Raw genomic sequence first — 21,465 nt, forward strand, 5'->3', positions numbered from 1 at the left:
CTCCTAAGACATGAATCTGTAGCGGCTGCAAGTGCAATCTATCAGCAAAACTACAACAAGAACGAGAGGAAGAAAAGGCTCACCAGTTTCTCATTGGTCTGGACGAGGCTGTTTTCGGCTCCTTGCGTTTGAATATTTTGGCTCCAGACCCACTTCCACCCAATAAATCGTATCTACTCTCTTGTTGTTCAGGAAGAATGACTTAAAACTGTTGTCAACTCTCGTTCTGCAGTCGATAATCATGCCTTTGCTGCTCGAAAATTCTCTTCCGGATCCAAAGGCGATTCCTTTATTGACAAATCCTTGCTGTCCTATACTCACTACAATAAATCGGGACATGACACTACAACCTGCTTTAAGATACACGGTTATCCAGACTGGATGAAGGAGCGTATAGCAGCTCGTCGGGCCGGCAACGCAAATCAGACCAATCACACGAATCAGGCTTCTCCCTCAGCCCCTTCGTCAGGTTCTGCTCGTGGTTCTGGATCAGGCTTTGCTCATGCCGTTCAGCCAGTAGTTCCGGGTCCGTCGACATATACACAGGTGTTGTTTGATCATGATCGGCAAGCCTTCTCGCCTGCTCTTAATTCAGACCAATGGGTTGTAGTGATCGCTCTCTATAACTCTATGAACACGTCCTCTGCTACATCGGGTAGTTCTCGTCTTGGATTCTTGATATCGGCGCCTCCTTTCATATGAGTGGCGACCGGTCTCTTCTCCAAGACATCGTTTCAATTCCGCCGGTTCCTATACTCCTTCCGAACGGTGGTGTTTCGTCAGCTCAATTTGCTGCCACATTGAATTTTGCATCCATTGCTTTGCCTCATACATTGCTTGTTCCGAATTTAACTTGCAATCTACTATCCTTCTTTGATTTGGCTAAAGATCTGAGTTTGCTTATATTGATGACCGATTGTGTTGTTGTTTTACAGGAAATCCGTTCGAGGACGGTGATAGGCATGGGTAAGCCGCATGGGGGTCTATTGGCTGAATACTTTCGCACCAACAGTAGCTCGGGTTTCTGCAGTCCAGTCTACAGTCGAATCGGATCGCATTTGGCACAACCGTCTTGGTCATCCTTCAGTTTCTGTTTTGTCTTCTATCTCTGGTTTAAATCTAGTTAGTTCTTCATTGTCTAAGATTAGTCCATGTGACATTTGTTTCCAAGCTAAGCAAACTCGTTCGTCGTTTCCACATAGTTATAATAAAGGTGCTCGTTTATTTGAATTACTTCATTGTGATGTCTGGGGTCCATGTAGCAAGCGCTCATTTTCTGGCGCGTCTTATTTCCTCACTATCGTAGACAATTTCTCCAGGACAGTATGGGTTCATTTATTTCAGTCCAAAACTGAAGTTTCTGGTTTACTGCGAAACTTCTTTGCTCTGGTAGAGCGTCAGTTCAACCTTAAAGTTAATCGGGTGCGTGCTGACAATGGCACTGAATTTCTCCCTTTACGTTCCTATTTTGAATCTCAAGGGATTCTATTTGAGACATCGTGTGTTGCTACGCCACAACAGAATGGGCGTGTCGAGCGCAAGCACAGACATCTTCTCAATGTCGCTCGGGCCCTTCGTTTTACCGCCAATCTTCCTTTGAATTTCTGGGGTGAGTGTATATATACAGTAGCTTATTTGATTAACCGGACTCCAACTCCAAATCTTGAAGGACGGTCGCCGTACAAAATTTTGTTAGGCTAGAAATCGCAATATGACATGTTTCGGGTTTTAGGTTGTTTGTGTTTTGCAGCCCAAATTCCTAAACACAACGACAAGTTTTCCTCTCGAACTCGGGAAATGCGTCTTCTTCGGTTATCCTCAAGGAAAGAAGGGCTGGTTACTCTATGATTTGGATTGCCATATAGTTTTCGCAATCCGGGATGTTGTGTTCTTTGAAAATCACTTCCCGTTTTTGTTCGCAACACCGTCTCCGGTTTTGCCTAACACCGAACTTGATGCCAGACAACCTCCCGTATTCGACGATGTACCCATATCTGTCGCCTCGGAAGAGGCGCCTCTTCCCTTGTCACCAGTAAGGGGGAGTTCTACTCTACCTCCCGAAAATACCTCACCTTCGGCTGAACAAGAACCAGCACCAGTTACCGATCAGACATCCGATGCATTAGGCCCCAGAAATCGTCGTCCACCATCTTATTTGAATGACTATTATTGCAGCACTACTAGAACAGCCGACTCCCCCCGGCATCAGCAACACCCGCGCCGTCATCATCGTCCTCAGGTACACGATTTCCCATAGCTAATTTTGTTTCCAATGCGAAATTTTCTAGTCTCCACGCAGGTTTCCTCGCTGCAATCACGACAGGGGGTGAGCCATCCTCTTACAAACAAGCCGTAGAGCATGAACATTGGCGTGCGGCTATGTCAGCTGAACTTGACGCACTCATTAACAACAACACATGGCGCCTGACACATCTTCCAGTGGGTAAGAAACCAATCGGTTCGAAGTGGGTCTATCGCATAAAATACAACTTCAACGACAACATTGAGCGATACAAAGCTCGATTGGTTGTTCTTGGAAATCGTCATATTGAAGGAGTTGATTTCTCTGAAACATTTGCCCCTCTCGCGCGAATGGCGTCTGTTCGCGTCTTTCTTGTTGTTGCGGCGATAAAGAACTGGGAGTTGCATCAAATGGATGTTCACAACACATTCTTACATGGCGATCTCCATGAGGAGGTCTATATGTTAGCACCTCTGGGCCTTACTGGTGTCCCACCCGGTCACATCTGTCGACTCCAAAAATCTTTATATGGTCTTCAACAGGCTCCTCGAAATTGGTTTACGAAGTTATCAACTGCTCTTCGTCAGTATGGTTTTGGACAAAGCTATGCTGACTACTCGTTGTTTTCATATACCCTTGGGCGTGTCACGCTTCATGTCCTTGTATACGTCGACGATCTCACCATTGCCGGTAACGACTCCTCCACCATTTCTCAGTTCAAATCATACCTTAGGTCGTGTTTCCATATGAAGGATTTGGGTGTACTTCGCTATTTCCTTGGTATCGAAATTGCTCGGAACGCCACTGGGTTGTTTCTCTCTCAACGTAAATACACCTTGGATATCTTTTCTGAGTCTGGCTTACTGGGGGCGAAGCCGTCCGAGTTCCCTATGGAACAGCATCATCGCCTTGCACAGTCTACCGCCGCCAAATGTGACAATCGTGATCGATATCTCCGTCTCATAGGCCGTCTTATTTATCTCACCATTACCAGACCGGAGATATCATTTTCCGTTCACACACTCTCACAGTTTATGCAATCACCGACGACAGATCATTGGCATGCTGCTATGCGTCTTCTTCATTATTTGAAAGGAAATCCGGGTAAGGGATTGTTGTTGTCCTCCTCCAGCTCTCTTCGGCTCCGCGCATATTGTGACTCTGATTGGGCGTCTTGTCCTACTACAAGACGATCTGTCACTGGTTACTTCGTCCAGCTAGGGGATTCTCCTGTCGCTTGGAAGACCAAGAAAAAGGTAACGGTTTTTCTCTCCTCAGCTGAAGCCGAGTATCGTTCGATGGCTTCAGCATCTTGTTCTTGTTGCTTTCCCTTGGCGTTGATCATCATCAGCCTATACAGTTGTTTTGTGACAGCCAAGCAGCGTTGCACATCTCCGCCAATCCGGTATTTCACAAGCGAACCAAGCATATCGAGATTGATTGTCATCTTGTTCGTGATCACATTCAGGCTGGTACTATCACCACTAGTCATATCGCTTCCGCACAAAAACCTGCCGACCTCTTCACCAAAGCTCTCGGCAAACAGCAATTCACATTTCTCTTGGGCAAGTTGGGCATGATCGATCCTCACGCTCCAACTTGAGGGGGAGTATTAGTCACCATATATCTTATTTAGGGATTCTCTTGATATATATCTTCTATATCTTATTAATCATATCTTAGGCAAATCATATCTTTCTTTACATCTATATAATCACGTGATCTCAATCAATACAAACAGACAATTCATTCTCTTCATTATTATCAAAAATTGTCATGAACACATTCTGTCTGATTGTCATGAACTTCTAAAATTTCTGCTTGGGGATAAACACATTCTGTGTGATTGTCATGAACTTATAAAACTTATTGATGATTACTAATGTCAAAAGATTATAGCCTGAAGTAAGTGAAGTAAGTGAATTTGCCTTGTCTAAATAGAAGAATTTGCATCTACCAAAAAAAAACATTTGCAGATATCCTTTACCCTGTTTAACAGATCATTTTCTCTTAGAATGTTGTCATTTCTAGCGGGCACTTTTGATCCGTGAATTTGCCTTCTCTTATTGTTTGCTTTCTAATCCATTTCTAAGACTAAAAAAACTATCATCAGGAAATGTATGGCTGATAAGTTGTTGTTTGTGTCGTCCACTTGTTTGTACTTGTCCCTTGCTGCTAGCAACACTACTATTGAATAATCTAGAAACTCTTCAGCACAAAATGAATTAAAACCAAACTATTGTGTAACTTCTCATTATCTTCAACTGCATACAACTGATCAATAACTAAGTTGTACACACCTTATCTAGATCATCCAAAAAGCTCAAAAACGATGAACATTTTGCATGTACTATTCCATGTATGGTCATGTTGACAAGTTAGCCATCTGACAGGCGTTATACGGTCGTTGGTCCTATCAAAGATAAATCCAACTAACTATCCACTAGTGAAGCGGTAAGTCGGAGTCGATTCCTCAGGGAGCCACAACGATAGTTTATTTCAATTGTGTTACCAATAGTAACAAAGGGGGGTTTTGGTTTGTAAACTTATGAAAGCAATAGTAAACGAAAGTGTTGGATTTTTGTAAATATAAATATGGAAAGCTCACTCTTTCTGTCTCAGCACATTATTCTTATGGAAAGTTGATCATCGAATTCTAATAAAGTTATGTTCTTTTAAATAAATAATCTAGTTGTCCTACTCTTTGTTCGTAAATAGCAACTAGTCCAAATAGTCCTAGAAACCCTTGGTTTATGCAATAACCAAAGAAATCCTAAGGTTCAACTACTCAACAACATAAAGATCAAAGATATGTAGGCCTATGCAATACCATTGGCAAATCACCGATACTCGACACAGGTTTATAATCTCTACAAAAGAAGCACTCGCAAATAGTCTATGCTAATTCTAATTGCTACCTAAAAGACAAGACTTTTCAAATCGAATTATCAAGCCTAGAGATATTAATGATAATAATCAACCTATTTGCCCACCTAGATAAAATCAATACCAATCAATGACAATAAGCACAAGAGAAAATAAAACAATGCTAAAATTATTATTAGAACATAAACATAGAATTCTCACAAACAATTCCTAGAATAATGGACTCAACCTAAGAGTGAACTCGTAAGGACTTAGCCAGACATAGCCAAGAGAAAGCTATACATGATTATGGATAAACTAACCAAGGATGAAGGTAGAAGATGGTAGAAAGGTGGCAGCTTTCCTCTTGGTTGCTGAATTTCTAAGAACTTGATTGTGTAAAGTGGCAAAAGATCCAATTAACCTAATAACTAAGGGTTTATATAGTACCCAGCCTAATAACTGAACTATAAAAGATAAAATGGGGAAAACTAATAAAAATTGATAAATTCCAGGGCTTAGATCTGCATTTTGGGCCGGGTAGTCGCGGTCGCTACATGAATGTCGCGGTCGCTACTTTTCTCCAGTCACTCAGGAACGGCTCCACTCTCGATCGCTACTTCAAGGTCGCGATCGCTACTTTTAATTCGAGGCAAAGTCTCGATCGAGACATTATAGTCTCGACCGCGACATCTTCTTCGAGGGAAAATCTCGATCGAGACACCAAAGTCTCGACCGAGACATCTTCTCCGTAGCTCTTCTTCGTCTTGAAACCTTCTCTCGGACTGGTCTTCGGTCTTCTGTAAGCTTCCGAGGCTGCTCGGCTTCGCCTCTCAGCTTCTCCATGGGTGTAGGTGTGGTCGTCTTCTCTCTAGCTCCGTCCCAAATGCACTAGAGGTGAGTACAAATAGGATCTCCATAATACAATACCACAAAATAACGCTTAAGAGCATCCCGCGAATCTATAAGTGAACAATCATACCACTCAATAAGCACCTAAACACCACTAATCCTAAGCTAATAGTCGCTAGTTACACCATATAATAAGCTCCTATCAATCCTCCCCACACTTAAACCTTGCTCGTCCTTGAGTAAGCAAAATAAAACTCACTCTTCCTAAATAGCACAAAGGTCTACAGTAAGTGTAGAGAAAATCTGCTAGCGACTATACCACAAACTCCAAAGTGTAAATAAGCACTAAACTACTTTGATCTATATCCTTATGTCTCTAAGATGTCCTACCCAAAACCCTCCTTATTTCTCCACCTTCATATGTCACCAATCCGTATCAATAACAATACCGAACTAAGTGGTGTGCTTAAGCACATGTGGAATCCTAATCTCCCCTAAGGGTAAGGGTACATAAATATGACATAATAAAGATAAAATCGAGTCTCTCACTCGCTTATACACTTCTTATTCCTCCTCTTCGAGTAATGTCCTAAACCACTAGATATAATGATAAATCCACAAATCACAACCACCAATCCTAATTTAAAATTCTGCATCATACAACCACAACAGTATACATCAAACTCCAAGAAATAGTGAACTAATCCTAGAATATAACTCAACCACCGATAATATATATATATATAGCAACCTAATAAACTAATGGAATGGTAATCATGCAAAATGTGGATACAATAAGCTCATAAATAGAGAGATAAAAGGCTAAAAATAACTCCTTATCCCTCCTTGGTGAATCCTAGAAACCCGAGACATTCTTATACTCCCTTCTTATGTCTCCTGCGCCATTAGATATGCAATCAATAAATTAATCAGAAAACAATGTAATTCCGGCGCCCTTTCGGGTTTTCACCAAAATCTAAGTGGTAGGATCTTTTCCTTTCTATTCTTTTTTATTTTTCAGGCACCAACCTTTTCCTTTTTAATCAATTTTTGCTTGCCTGGTTTTTATTCTTTATTTTTCGTATTTTTCTTCGACTATTTCGTATTATTTTCGTATATTTTTTCAAATATTTTTTTTAAAACAAAACTATCCAAATACGACACAAAACAGTTCAGCAGAAAATAAGCAAGAAAGATAGAAAAACACATAAACCTCCTCCTCGGTACGGTAAATCCCTTCCCAACACTTGAACAGCGCATTGTCCTCAATACAGCAAAAGAGGACCTCATAAAAATAGGGAAGAGGGGGAAATACCGCAATCACTCCTCAGCATCATCGCCATCACCGTCATCATCAGACTCATCCTCATCATCTTCCGGTGGATCGGGGTAGTTGGCTCGGAAGAGCTCCTACTGCTACCGCTGGTACACCCATTGCTGGTGCTGATACTCCTGATCTCGCAGTATGTCCTCCCGGATGCTCGCCATCTCGCGGTCGAAACGCTCCTGGTTCTGCACGAGCGCATGTGTAGTCGTCCGCATCTCGTGATGGCTCGTCTAGATCGCCCCGGTTGCCTCCGTAATCTGGCCCAACTGCTGCGCCATGTGGGTCCGCCAATACATCTCGTCAGAATAAGGATGATACCCAGACCCGCTCGCGCCATCGTTGGAATAAGCGTGTTGATGCTCGGGCGCGGGGGCAAATGGAGGTGGAGGTGCAAATGGAGCTGGAGTTGGAGCTGGAGCCGGGGCTGGTGTTGGTGCTGGTCCCGGTACGGGGAAGTGCTGACCCTCAGGAACGACATCTGGTGGGATGTATGAATCGGCCCATGACCCGAACACGACGGGCTCCTCTCTAGGATAGGTAATCTGAAATCCGCGCCCGTACAAGTAGATGAGATCTGGGCCATCTCTCTACAACCACTGGTTCCTCGTGCACCATGACTCGTCGTATAAGTGGCTCCCCCTAACAGGCTGATAGCGCGGGGGCAGCCGGCCTCGATAGCTAGGACGGTTATCATTCCTCCTACGGCGATGTCGCCGAACTGCGGCTTCTGCGACTCCTGGCAGGCACGTACAAACTAGGTGGGCCAATCGGGGACAAAGAACTCGCACTCAAACGAGAATGCATACATCAAGAAGAGTTGGTGGACCGAGATCTTGTTGTTCTTATCCTTGTTTCCGAAGCACATCGCCACCACCTTGTGGATGAGGCGCCACTGCGGAAAAGCGACGGAGGTATCTGTGGTGCGCCGGGCGTCATACGCCTCTCCCCATCCTCTGGTCCACCATTCCTTCACCGCATCATTATCCACGTCTATGTCCCAGTTTCTCCTCTTAGTCACCCCAAACGCGTGCGCGATCTGCTCATGGGTGAGTCTCCATGTCCTGTTGCTCGACCGCCATTCAATATGCAACACTCGGTCGGTGCGGTCGTCTAAAGTCACGGACAAAGTACGGAGGAATTCCCGAGTGAAGTTCGGGAATGTGGGTGCACTCAACCCAAGAAAGCCCCCTAAGAGCGCCTTGGTGAACATCATCCTGACCACCTCTTGCAATTTCATGTTGTCCAACAAAACCAAGTCCGGGAACCGAGTCTTGACGATTGACTTATTGTTGACGATCTTCTCTAACTCATCTGCGTTTCTCCTTTGTCTCTTAGGAGCCATTGATCACAACACAGCAAAATTCCCAGCAGAGATATGGTGGTCACAGCCACAAATGGACAAGATCAGACCGCTCGAAGATACCTGAATCGCGTAGTTCTGGATGTCGCGGTCGAGACTGCAATGTCGCGGTCGAGAAAATCGGGTCGTGGCAATGTCGCGGTTGAGACTCAGAATGTAGCGATCGAGATTTCTTCTTGAAGTGAAAGTTGCGGTCGAGACAGAAAATGTAGCGGTCGAGACTGAAGAACACCAGATGAGTCTACTCAAATGTCGCGGTCGAGACCCCAGGAGTAGCGATCGCGACTCAAGAACACCGCCGAACTCCTCCTTCTTTCGATCCCCTTTTCGGCTTCGTTTGGCCTCCTCTTCGAACACCACTTCAGATCTGGACTATATGGCTAAAATCCGGTCTAATGCGGATGATTTTGTGGAGGAAAAACAAGGTTTTGGGGGAGATTTGAGAAATTGGGGTTTTTAGGGTTCTTGATGAATTTGGTTGATTTGTGGACGAAATTGGGCGAGTTTGATGGAAAGATTGATGGAGGATTGTAGAGATGATGATTTAGAGTGAAATTGAGGTAGAAATCTTGATTTTTGAAGGATTTGAGAATTTGGGTTTAGGGAGATTGAGAGTGTTAGGAAGAAGAAGAAAGGGGGAAAGGGGGAAGAAGAGGGGTCTCGGCCGAGACATAGGCCGAGACTCTTGGGGTAATTTTCGAAAAAAAATAAAAAATTCACGGGACGAGTCACGGTCGCGACATAAAGTCCCGATCACGACTTTTGTAGTCGAGGCGGAATTTTCGCGTTTTTTCTCTGCTTTCTACATGGTGGTCCCGTTGTTTTTCCTGAAACAAAAAAATTAAAAAAAACAAACAAATAGGGATTAGCGTTAGTAAAAATCCCTCGGGTTGCCTCCCGGTCAGCGCCTTATTTAACGTCGCGGCAGGACGTACAATGACTCATTCAATGTTTTTCAATCCTTTCCAGATCGCATCATCTAGCAATAATTTCTTGAACCATGGATGGAAAGGTTTGAACCTTATACCATTATCCTCTTTCACTACCCATACTTGCTTGGGCTTCTTCTCCTTTTTGTTCTCCCCACTCTTATTCTTGGCTCTACTTTTCGCCTTTCCTTTTGCTTTCTTGGGGACCTGCACAATAGCTTTAGCAGGTTTCTTTTCCTATTTGGTTAGCGAGGTGGGGCCACTGCCCAAAACAGCATTAGATCCTAGATCGGAAATTTTAATCACATCATCTATACAGAATATGGAGCTATCGTCTAGGGGTTGTGCCTTAGTCCCAAAAATATTGAATTTTATCACATCCCCATTACATTCGAGCGTAAGCGCCCCGATATCTAGATCTAGCTTAGTCTTAGATGTCCGCATAAATGGTCGACCTAGAAGGACAGGTGTAGCATGTGTCTCATGTTTATCATCTAGCACATAGAAATCCGCAGGAAAAATAAGGTTTTCTACTTTAACCAACACATCTTCGACCAACCCTCTCGGGTAGATCTTAGATCCGTCGGCTAGATGCAAAACAATCCATGTTTTACTCATGCGCCTTAGATTTAACGATTCATAAACTGAGTAAGGTAAAACATTTATCGAAGCCCCTAAATCTAACATAGCTTTATCAATTCTAGTTTGACCATGGTACAAGGGATGCTCACCATTCTTGGGTCTGCGCGCTTAGTAGCCATCTTCGGTTGGATGGCTGCGGAGACCCTTCTGCTTACATGTACCTGCTGCCTCCCTTGCAGCTTCTCATTTGCTTTCATAGGTCACATCTCCTTCAAACGCGTAGCAAAACTGGGCACCTTTTTGGCGAGTTGGAGTAGATAGCTATTCCACTGGCATTTCCCGAACCTCTTGAGGATCTCGTCGTCATCCCGAGCATCATTTTCAGAAAGTCGCGGTCGAGAGTCAATGTCGCGGTCGAGACTTTTTTCGGATAATTTTTCGAAGTCTGGATCACTGCCTTCTCGATCGAGACTTTGGAGTCGCGATCGAGAGTTCTCCTCGAAGCCAATGTCGCGGTCCAGAGTTTGATGTAGCGATCACGAGTTTCTCTCGGGGTTAAAGTCGCGGTCGAGACTTTCATGTCTCGGTCGAGACTTTTCTGCAGATTTGTCCTCCTCGTCCTTTTCAGCGGCCCTTTGCTCTCCTACTGTCGAGATCACACTTACATTCTCTCGTGGTGCTGCCACGGCCTGAGATGTTAACTTTCCTAAGCCTTGCTGTTGAAGATTGTTTACCGCCTCGGCTATCTGAGCAGCCTGTTTCTCTAATCTCCTTATGCTCGACTCCGTCATTTGGACGTGGGTTGTAAAGTGTTTAGACAAGGATTCAAGAATCTCCCTCAGCGATGATTCCTCGTTCTTCGGTTGGTATGGCTCACGGTACTGATTGTTGAATTGGTACGGCCTGTTCTGCGCCCCGGATGAATCTCCCCACCTGAATCCGGGATGATCATTGCCTCTCGGATTGTAGTTGTTCTCTCGTTGGTTGTAATTGTTATTGTTTTTGTTTTCAAAGTGGGTCGGGGAGGTCCGAATCCTCCTATAGTGTGCACTTCAGCGATAGTCTGTTCCTGGAGCTGCGGGCACATGTCGGTGGGATGAGTCTCGTCCGCACAAATACCACAAACTCTCGCAGGCTTCGCATTTCCGACGGCGAGATTCTTTATCATACTCTTGAGCTCGGCTATCTCGCTCTTCCACTCAGGCTCTCCGGAGCTCACCACATTAGCTACTTTCCTCGTGTACGTCCTCTCGAAGCTCTTCGTTCCTTCCGCTATCTCATTCAATCGTGCTCTAGCTTCGGCGGGAGTCAAATTCAGCACGCTCCCGTTACACGCAGCATCTACCAATCGTCTCTCATTATCTAGCAACCCATTATAGAGGTGGATCACCAAGTCCTTCTCCTCAAACCCGTGAAACGGGCAGCTCGCACATAGTCTCGCGAACCTCTCCACATAATCATACAGCGTCTCAGCGTTCTACTGTTCCATCATTGTTATCGCCCTTTTCAATGAAACCGCCTTTTTGGACTGAAAGTACATGTTGAGGAAGTCTTTGTGAAGCTTCTCCCATGTGTCGATACTCCCGGTGGGCAGCAAGTAATACCACCGGCACGCGGTATCTTTCAGCGTAAGACCAAAGGCTCTCATCTTTATTTGCTCATCCATGACGTTGCTCGGCTTACTGCAGCTGCAGATGTCGTGGAACTCACTGAGATGCATAATCGGGTCCTTCCCAACTAGGTCATGGAACTTCGGCAGCAAATTGATGAAGCCGGTCTTTAATTCGAAAGTAACACCGTCATTCAGGGCAGGAAGCGTCACTCCTAAGTGTTGTTGCGTCAGATCAGGGTCTATAAGCTCTCGCAACGTTCTGGCCGCCATTGATTCAATCACTGGAACGAAATCAAGTAAATTTGAATTAGTAGCGCAGGTGTGGACCATAAGATAGGTCCACACCAAGATAACACAAATAGAAGCAAACTATGATAATTGGCTCCCCGACAACGGCGCCAAAATTTGACAGGCGTTATACGGTCTTTGGTCCTGTCAAAGATAAATCCAACTAACTATCCACTAGTGAAGCGGTAAGTCGGAGTCGATTCCTCAGGGAGCCACAACAATAGTTTATTTGAATTGTGTTACCAATAGTAGCAAAGGGGGTTTTTGGTTTGTAAACTTATGAAAGCAATAGTAAACGAAAGTGTTGGATTTTTTTAAATATAAAGATGGAAAGCTCACTCTTTTAGTCTCCATTATTCTTATGGAAAGTTGATCATCGAATTCTAATAAAGTTATGTTCTTTTAAATAAATAATCTAGTTGTCCTACTCTTTGTTCGTAAATAGCAACTAGTCCAAATAGTCCTAGAAACCCTTGTTTTATGCAATAACCAAAGAAATCCTAAGGTTCAACTACTCAACAGCATAAAGATCAAAGATATGTAGGCCTATGCAATACCATTGGCAAATCACCGATACTCGACATAGGTTTATAATCTCTACAAAAGAAGCACTCGCAAATAGTCTATGCTAATTCTAATTGCTAACTAAAAGACAAGACTTTTCAAATCGAATTATCAAGCCTAGCGATATGAATAATAATAATCAACCTAGTTGCGCACCTAGATAAAATCAATACCAATCAATGACAATAAGCACAAGAGAAAATAAAACAATGCTAAAATTATTATTAGAACATAAACATAGAATTCTCACAAACAATTCCTAGAATAATGGACTCAACCTAAGAGTGAACTCGTAAGGACTTAGCCAGACTTAGCCAGACATAGCCAAGAGAAAGCTATACATGATTATAGATAAACTAACCAGGGATGAAGGTAGAAGATGGTAGAAAGGTGGCATCTTTCCTCTTGGTGGCTGAATTTCTAAGAACATGATTGTGTAAAGTGGCAAAAGATCCAAAGTAACCTAATAACTAAGGGTTTATATAGTACCCAGCCTAATAAATAAATTATAAAAGATAAAATGGGAAAAACTAATAAAAACTGATAAATTCACAGGCTTAGATCTACATTTTGGGCCGGGTCCGTCGAAAGTCGCGGTCGCTACATGAATGTCGCGGTCGCTACTTTTCTCCAGTCACTCAGGAACGGCTCCACTCTCGATCGCTACATCAAGGTCGCGATCGCTACTTTTAAGTCGAGGCAAAGTCTCGACCGCGACATCTTCTTCAAGGGCAAATCTCGATCGAGACACCAAAGTCTCGACCGAGACATCTTCTCCGTAGCTCTTCTTTGTCTTAAAACCTTCTCTCGGACTGGTCTTCGGTCTTCTGTAAGCTTCCGAGGCTGCTCGGCTTCGCCTCTCAGCTTCTCCATGGGTGTAGGTGTGGTCGTCTTCTCTCTAGCTCTGACCCAAATGCACTACAGGTGAGTACAAATAGGATCTCCATAACACAATACCACAAAATAACGCTTAAGAGTATCCCGCGAATCTATAAGTGAACAATCATACCTGATTCCGGAAATACCACTCAATAAGCATCTAAACACCACTAATCCTAAGCTAATAGTGGCTAGTTACACCATATAATAAGCTCCTATCACCATCCAGCTAAAGAAAGCCGCTGAAATTGTTTGAAGGTGTGGAGGCCAAATTGTGGAAGTTTCCAGAGACACTACTAGATGAAGTACTTACTAAGATGAACGCACCCCCTAAAAGCGATGTTCTCGTTATTACAGCTGAAGAGCTTCAACACGCTGATGGGTTTGTTTTTCGATTTCCGACAAGATTTGGTATGATGGTAGCACAATTCAAGGCCTTTTTGGATTCAACTGGAGGTATATGGAGAACTCATTCACTTGCAGGGAAGCCAGCTGCAATCTTCATCTCTACCGGCTCTCAGAATGGTGGACAAGAGACTACCGTGTTAGCACCTTTCTTGAATATCCATTTACATATGCCAAAAACCTATGAGTTGTATTCATCTGTTGTTCAGTCTGACTGTAATGACTCAGCTGGCTCACCATGGTATGATCTTGGTCCCGATTGGGTACACGTTCGAGGCTGGAATGTTCGAAATGGAGAAAATGAAGGGAGGAAGTTTGTATGGTGCCGAAATGTTTGCAGGAGACACTACTACAAAAAGATTCACATACCCCATAGCAAATATCTCGGACATGTATTATACGAGATATAAAGCTGGAAATAATTAACCACATATCATATACACCATACGTGGAAATAGTCCGCGATATATAGGAAATCAAATATCACGGACATATATTACACGAGATATAAAGCTGGACCTTTTTAAACCCAATCTAATACCTCATTAGGTAATAAATCAAATACACCATGAGAGGCTAAATTTTCATTTGATCAAATACACCATGAAACTAAATTTTCATCTGGCGCTTATCTTTCCTACATTATCCCGCTTCTCTTTCTTCATCCCCTTCTTTCAACTACGAAAGGCCTCGACCTTTCTTCATCTCCCGCTTCTTCATCTCCCGCTTCGACGAAAGGCGTCGACTTTGGCGGTGCTCGTTGGCGGCGCGCTCATTCCGTACCAACCAACAGCCTTCTTCTTCGTCTACTGCGAATTCTGCTTTCCATTTTCAAGATAAAAAGGAATATTTGCGGAACCGCCTTGAGTTAACAGAGGGCCTCTGCTACTGCAAATCTGGGAATTCCCCCAATCCAATCCAATTAGAGGCGTTGAATTTTCTGGGTCATCTTCTTCCGGAAGAACTGAACATCTGGGTGAGTCATCTTCAGAATCGATAACCCTTCAATTTACAGGTCCGTTTCTCAGTCACCTTCTTCAATATCTATATATGGTTGCTTCAGCTTCTTCTAATTTCTTTGCTTACCAGATTTGATTCTCTGATAAACACTATTGCTCTTGGTTTCTCTTCTACTGCTGAAATGATGTCATTCTCTTTCAATTATACTCTTTCCAGTTTGAGCCTCGATTAGTAAGCCTGCAGTAAGACCAATCATTGCCCATGCTCCATTTATGGCTACAATTTTCCGCCTTCTCTGTAATAAAACAATTACAGTATGAGGTTCATTTTTATTACACTTCAACACACTTAAGAATGTCCTCAATTTACCCTTGTATGTTTAAAGCGATAAATATTTGATAGAATTAAAAAAATGAGATGATGTTATGTGATTGTATAAGGCTCTTAAGTAAAAATAGTGAGGGGTTAGTGTAAATGAGGATATCCAGATTTATAATGAAATCATCTTTCTGAACTCTTTCTCTTATACTAATTCTCTCTCTTACATTTAACTCGTATGATTTATAAGAAAAAATGTCAGGAAAGGGTATGAAACCTTGAATTTCTCTTTTGCTCGAACTTGGTCCATTTCTTTAGCAGCTAATCTCTTAGCTTCGACAGGGTCAACCATGATCACCTCTTTCCTTGACTCTTCCTTTGCTGAGTAAACCTAAAATGGAGTACAGCAAATTTGCACAAAGGACGATCTTCTTTATAGATTTTCCGCTAAATTATTTAGCAAAGAAAATACCACTAGATAACCTCACTAAGGACATTTTGAATAAATTTCAATACAAATACTGAATCTTACATTAAAGATACGGAGTGCATGACCCATGGTTTTGTGAGTGAATAGCACTTGAGGATGATCTCTTCCAGAATGCAGTCTGCAATAAATAGGAGAAAAAATAGGTACGAATGTGCCTTATCTCTTGTGCAACCGCTGAATAAGCTTCATTTGAAGTAGGTTTTTAATTTCTTGAGTAATGCGCTAAATTCTACTTGATATATGTATGTTGTCATTTTCATGTTTTTAGATGATAAGTTAATTTATGTTGGTCATTTGCGATAAGCTGGATTAAAAAATATTCAGCAACATGAGACAAATACAATAACAGAAGAAAATAACAATAGCTTAACATGTAAAGAGGAGCACTAATGAAGTAAAACTTGACACGGAGATACTACTATCATTCAAACACATAAGCTTAATTATGCTCTATCACTATGAACACCTATACTTTTTTTGTTGCCTTATGTCTAAGACAACATGGTGCAAGAGGAGTACATCAATGGTTAACTCCAAGAAGTTCAATCCTAGATATGATACATTTTGCACTCTTTTCTTTCTTAAAAGTGCTTCAATTCAGTTCAAGTGATTTACTGCAACAGTACTTAATTTTGTTGCCTTATGACTAACACAATATGGTGCAAGAGGACTTGCCTGAACCCATAACTGAGAATTCAGAGCTTAAATTGGATCTAATGGACATTTCTATTTGTGCGTTTCAGGACTAGTTCTAGCAGCTGTATTTCAACCCCTTTTTTCAGACAGAGAAATGATGGATTGGTATAACGGACTTGACACAGAAGATTTCGTTGTCCCAAAAGACGAAGAACTGGTGGATGTTTTTCCTTCAGAAGATTGCTGGCAACAATGGGGAATGAGTGGATCTCAGAACTTTGGATGACCTATGAAGTTTGACGGTCTGAAGAAAGCAGATCCGCGTGATGACAAAACTATGTTTAGCAAAGCAACAGAGAGCTTCAGTATGACGGGCGGTTGGCCTTCAGATCAGTGGTGTCAAAACACAATGGAGAAAATTCGACCTGACTTCCACTTCAACGATCTAATTCAGAACGATCAAATGGATGACATATTCTTGTACAGCCCTAACTCCCCATCCTTCAGTATTCTGCTAGTTTGTACAACCCTAACTCATGTTCTAATCACTTTTGCTCTCCATTAAAATCATATAGGAGTTCGTTGCTTAAAGAAGATCCAATTGCAATAGAGAATAACGATGTTAAATCATCTTTTTTGTCTTCCGAAACCCAGTTCAGCTCAGGATCAGCTGATTGCGACTCAGAGAACTTAGGGTTCGACTTTCAGAGAGCTATTGAATGTAGAGAGGGTTTGCGGAATTTCGAAACTGAGCATGTGGGTACATCCAGCATTGGCCTAAATGATCGCCATCTAGCAAAGGTGAGATTTCTTATCTCAACCATATCTGTAATTTCTGTCTGGTTCCAAATCCCTATTTTACATATCTGTAATTTATGTCTGGTTCCTTCAATCTGTCTTGTCTTCTAGTGGCTTTGAACTGCAAAATAATACATATGGAGACTCCTATTTTTTGAAAGTTTTGATAGAGTTGTCTGTTTTTGTTGATTCAAAGTGTTAAACAGAAACAAAATTTGTGCAAGGACTATGACAGGAAAAGGCTACAAACACAGGAAATCTGATTTGCATGATGTTAATTTAATTACAAAGAAATTCTATGCAAATTCCTAGAACTTAGAATGGTAGGCTAGAACTGGGATTTAAGTTTAGCTATTGATATTTGAGGACCTAAACATATCTGAGTTGGTGAAATTAGCCAATTTGCTATTATAATTATGGATATTGCAATCTCAGAAGATCTGCATATATTGACATTGAAGACAAAAGTAAATGAAAAGGTCAACCAAAAAGCAAGTAAATATAGGTTGAAGATATAGTACTTGTTATTAGTTGTCTGTTTCAACGGATTGAGATGTGATGAACGTGTCAATTCGTACAACACTATACAGAGTTAGCAAGGAATATGAATATCCTGCATTATTATACTGTGATCTAATGGTACACAGTTCAAGCCTTGACATAGACAAAGCACTAATGATTCAGTAGTTGACACTGAGAATCTGCTTAAACTTTTTGCTCTGCTTGAACTGCATGAATTGAGTTTTCCTAGTAACATTCAAATTTGTAGATGTTAAGCGATCAAGTTTTCTTCTTCTTCTGTTCAACTGTTTTTTAATAGTCTGAAATGAAATGATTCAATTACCTTATTTGTCTCTTTGATTTTCTTGGGTTTGCCACTGTATGTATATATTATGATGGTAATGTCAGTGATTTGTTGGTGTATGCTGATATAGATCCCTCTATGCAAACACAATGTCTCGGATGCTGTTTATGAAATATCGGCAGATCTGATCAATCAACTCTCACTTGAGGCTGTTAGTTCTTTTATTTTGTCATTGATAGACAGTGTTTATGCTGATTTGGCAAGTCAGTCCAGCACTAAAAAGGGGGCTGAGCAACCTTCCTCAAAATCTCAGGTAATTTGTTGTAAGTTTTATATCGTACAGTCATGCTCTCTCTTCTCTATTGTATACTCCTTTTTTTGTTCATTGTAAAGTTTAATAGTCTGATGAGAAAGAGCTGCAAGATTGTGTGCAATTGAGCAGATTTAGTCATAATCTATCTTGAATGCTAAAGTCATTTGTGATTCTTGAAACCTTCATTTTTACTCTGATACTGATTCTGTATTGTTGCAGGTTGCAGTATTTTTGTTCTGGCAATGGTATTACGACGGAAACCTGAAGCACTTATTAGTGTGCTACCAATACTAATGGATAATTCTGAGGATGAGGGACAAGATAAGCTTCTAGTGATTGTATGGATGGTACCTCAGGTACATTTTATTAGAATCGTCATCAGATTTGAATTGAGCAATTTTGTATTAACAATCATAATATTCATCTGTGTTGGTGGTTGCTTTGAAGACCGTCCAAGGAGACTTATCTGTTGATTTGTATGCATGACCTCGCAATCTTTTGCCAATCCTGAACAGCGAATTTGGCAGCAATCCCCAGTCAAGGGATTTGATCTTGCAGTTGATTGAGAGGTTTTTATCCCTTCATCATCTTTCACTAGAATATCTGCTACTCTTCATCATATGTATGTAAAACTAAAAACGGTCTTCTACTTTTTGCAGATTTTTATCAGCCCCAGAAGCTCGCAGGTATTTTGATGGGCAATGCTGTTTGGAGAGGCGAGCGCTTGGTTCCACCTTCTTCTTTTGAGATTTTAACCAAACTAACCTATCTCGTGTGTTCCTCTGGAGTAAAGGTATGTGATCTATGAATTGATGGGACGACATTTGTTTATCAATAAAATGTTGTTATTATGTTTAATTTAGGCGATGTTTGAGGCTGTGTATCGAATCCTCAAAGAGGTTTCTCTTGCTAATGTCATTGGAACGAAGGCGGCGAAACAAGTATCCCAAGCGATATTCAGCATAGCAATTAAAGCAGTGGGAGAAAGTAGGAATCAATTTTAATTGAGGAATAATGAATTTGGGATTTTGTTAAGTTGTTTATTTTTACAGGCATATATCCCTGAAGTGTCAAAGGAAGGAATAGATATCTTCATATGGTCTCTTGCCCAACACAATGAATTTTAATTGTTACAAGCTCTTTATTCGTTGCCCAAACTTTCTTTCTCTCAGAACCTTCAAATAACTTATAATTTAATAACAATTATTATGATGTTTTATTTTTTGTTGATCGAATACTTGTAATTATATGATATTACTACTCTTTTGCAGGTAATTTGATATGCATCTTTGAAAAGCGACAAGAACAAAAGCAATCGATTACATGGACTAGTTTTTTTTTCTTCTTCTACAAATTCTAAGAATATTAGTATGCTTGTTTTTGCTTATTAAAATTGCTTGTTTAGTTAAGTAGTGACCAATACTATTTATGGATTGTGCTCATTTTTTGTTTCAAACAAGTGTTATAGTTTTATGAAAACTAAATATTATGTTTTGATTATTTGACTTAAGTGTGTCACAAAAAGAAAAAACATTATCAAGCAAAAGCTATAACAGATGCAATTACGGTGTATATTATTCCCATAAAACAAAACTCATGGGGTATAAAGAATATACCTCGGATTATATGACAACGGTGTATCAGATGAACCTTGGATTATATGACAAGAATACCCCGGACTATTTAGGTTTATCTCGGATTAAATGGCAAGAATATACTATGGTGTATATTCCATATACCTCGGATTATATGGCCAAGGTGTATTTAGCTTTAGGACATATACCCCGGACATTCAATACACCGGTGTATATTTGAACCAAATATCCCGGATAAATGAGAGAAAGCATACAGGTTTATTTGTATATCCGAGGTATATACAGTGAATATATCTCGGACAGCTTTCTTTGGCTCTAAAGTGCGATGAAAAGGACATAGAAAATACACCGGGCGTAGTTTTGTAATTAACCGAGGTATATAGCATATGACTATATATCTCCATGAGCTATACACCGAAGCCGGTCCGGGGTATATAAGGTCAAACGCCCGGGATATGTGACTCTTTTTGTAGTAGTGAGATGGCTCACGACAGCCTACCGAGATTGAGCTGGAGATCGCTTTCCACCAGGGTCAACTACTCACAACAACCGCAAAGAAGCTTAAAAGGATCTTCTGCTTGATCACCATCACTACAAACTCTTCATTTTTGCCATCATCACTACAAACTCTTCATTTTTACCATATATACCTCCACAACTATACTTGCATAGCTTCCATTTGTTTCTATCATTCAGATTGTGATTATGTACCATGATGGATTTGTTATTTGTGTGACGTGGCTTGTGTAAACTACGCGTTGCTGGGTTGTTCTTGTAGCTGTTACTTTGTACCTTCGTGTATTTTGATGTGTAAAAGAAAAAATGTCCTAGGCCTGACAAATTGAGTAAAACTTTGGTGTACCATTATTTATATCTAATTCAAAAACAAAAAGCCCATAACTTTTCGTAGTATAATTTCAGAAAATGATTAGAATTGAGGAAAGACTCATTTGAGAAATGAGAACATTTTAAATTGTTAGATCTGTTAAAAGCGTTGAGGCACCAGTGAATTGGAAGAGGCACCGATGAATGGGAAGATCGAAGAAATGATGTGAATACGTCTTTGATGAAATATGGACGAGAAATGGAAGAGTAGAAAATTAGGGTATTATGAGGGTATTTTCGAAAATTTTTATTTTCTTACTCTTATATAATACACTACATACTGAACAACCATTTCACAATAATACACTAATTTTAGTTTCAGAAACAGCTTATTTCAGACACATCTTATTTCAGACAACTAATACACAAACACAATAATACCCTATTTAAACTTCAGACACATTAATACACAGATGGCCGAACGCACCCTAAGTAAACTTCATTTAAATTCGTATTTTTATTAGCCCGCTTAATTAAGCTAGGTTTAGATGTGTGATAATGATAACCATCATATACATTTTGGTCTAATTTTAATAAGTAGATGGATATCATGATCTCTAGAGTGTGGCTAGCTATCAGCTTACAATTACTGCATTATGGATATGATTACTCCTCAAACTTGTTTTATTACATAATCATTGCTGTCAGTGAAGATCTTACAACATATAAAATCACAACAGAATTAATTAGTATATACTTTTGTTTAAGAAAAATGAGTGGATCGATCCACGCCACATCCTTTGTTATTAGATGTTTGATT

General features: G+C 41.0%; 1 pseudogene; it reads left to right on the forward strand.

Annotated features, from left to right (window-relative positions):
• Positions 1 to 4,587: 4,587 nt before the first annotated feature.
• On the forward strand, positions 4,588 to 21,394 carry LOC141250413 (uncharacterized; annotated as a pseudogene).
• The last annotated feature ends 71 nt before the right edge of the window (positions 21,395 to 21,465 follow it).

The sequence above is a fragment of the Phyllobates terribilis genome, unplaced genomic scaffold (genome assembly GCF_046119375.1).
Source record: "Phyllobates terribilis strain yellow unplaced genomic scaffold, ASM4611937v1 Scaffold_5654__1_contigs__length_50168, whole genome shotgun sequence".
Lineage (NCBI taxonomy): Eukaryota > Metazoa > Chordata > Amphibia > Anura > Dendrobatidae > Phyllobates > Phyllobates terribilis.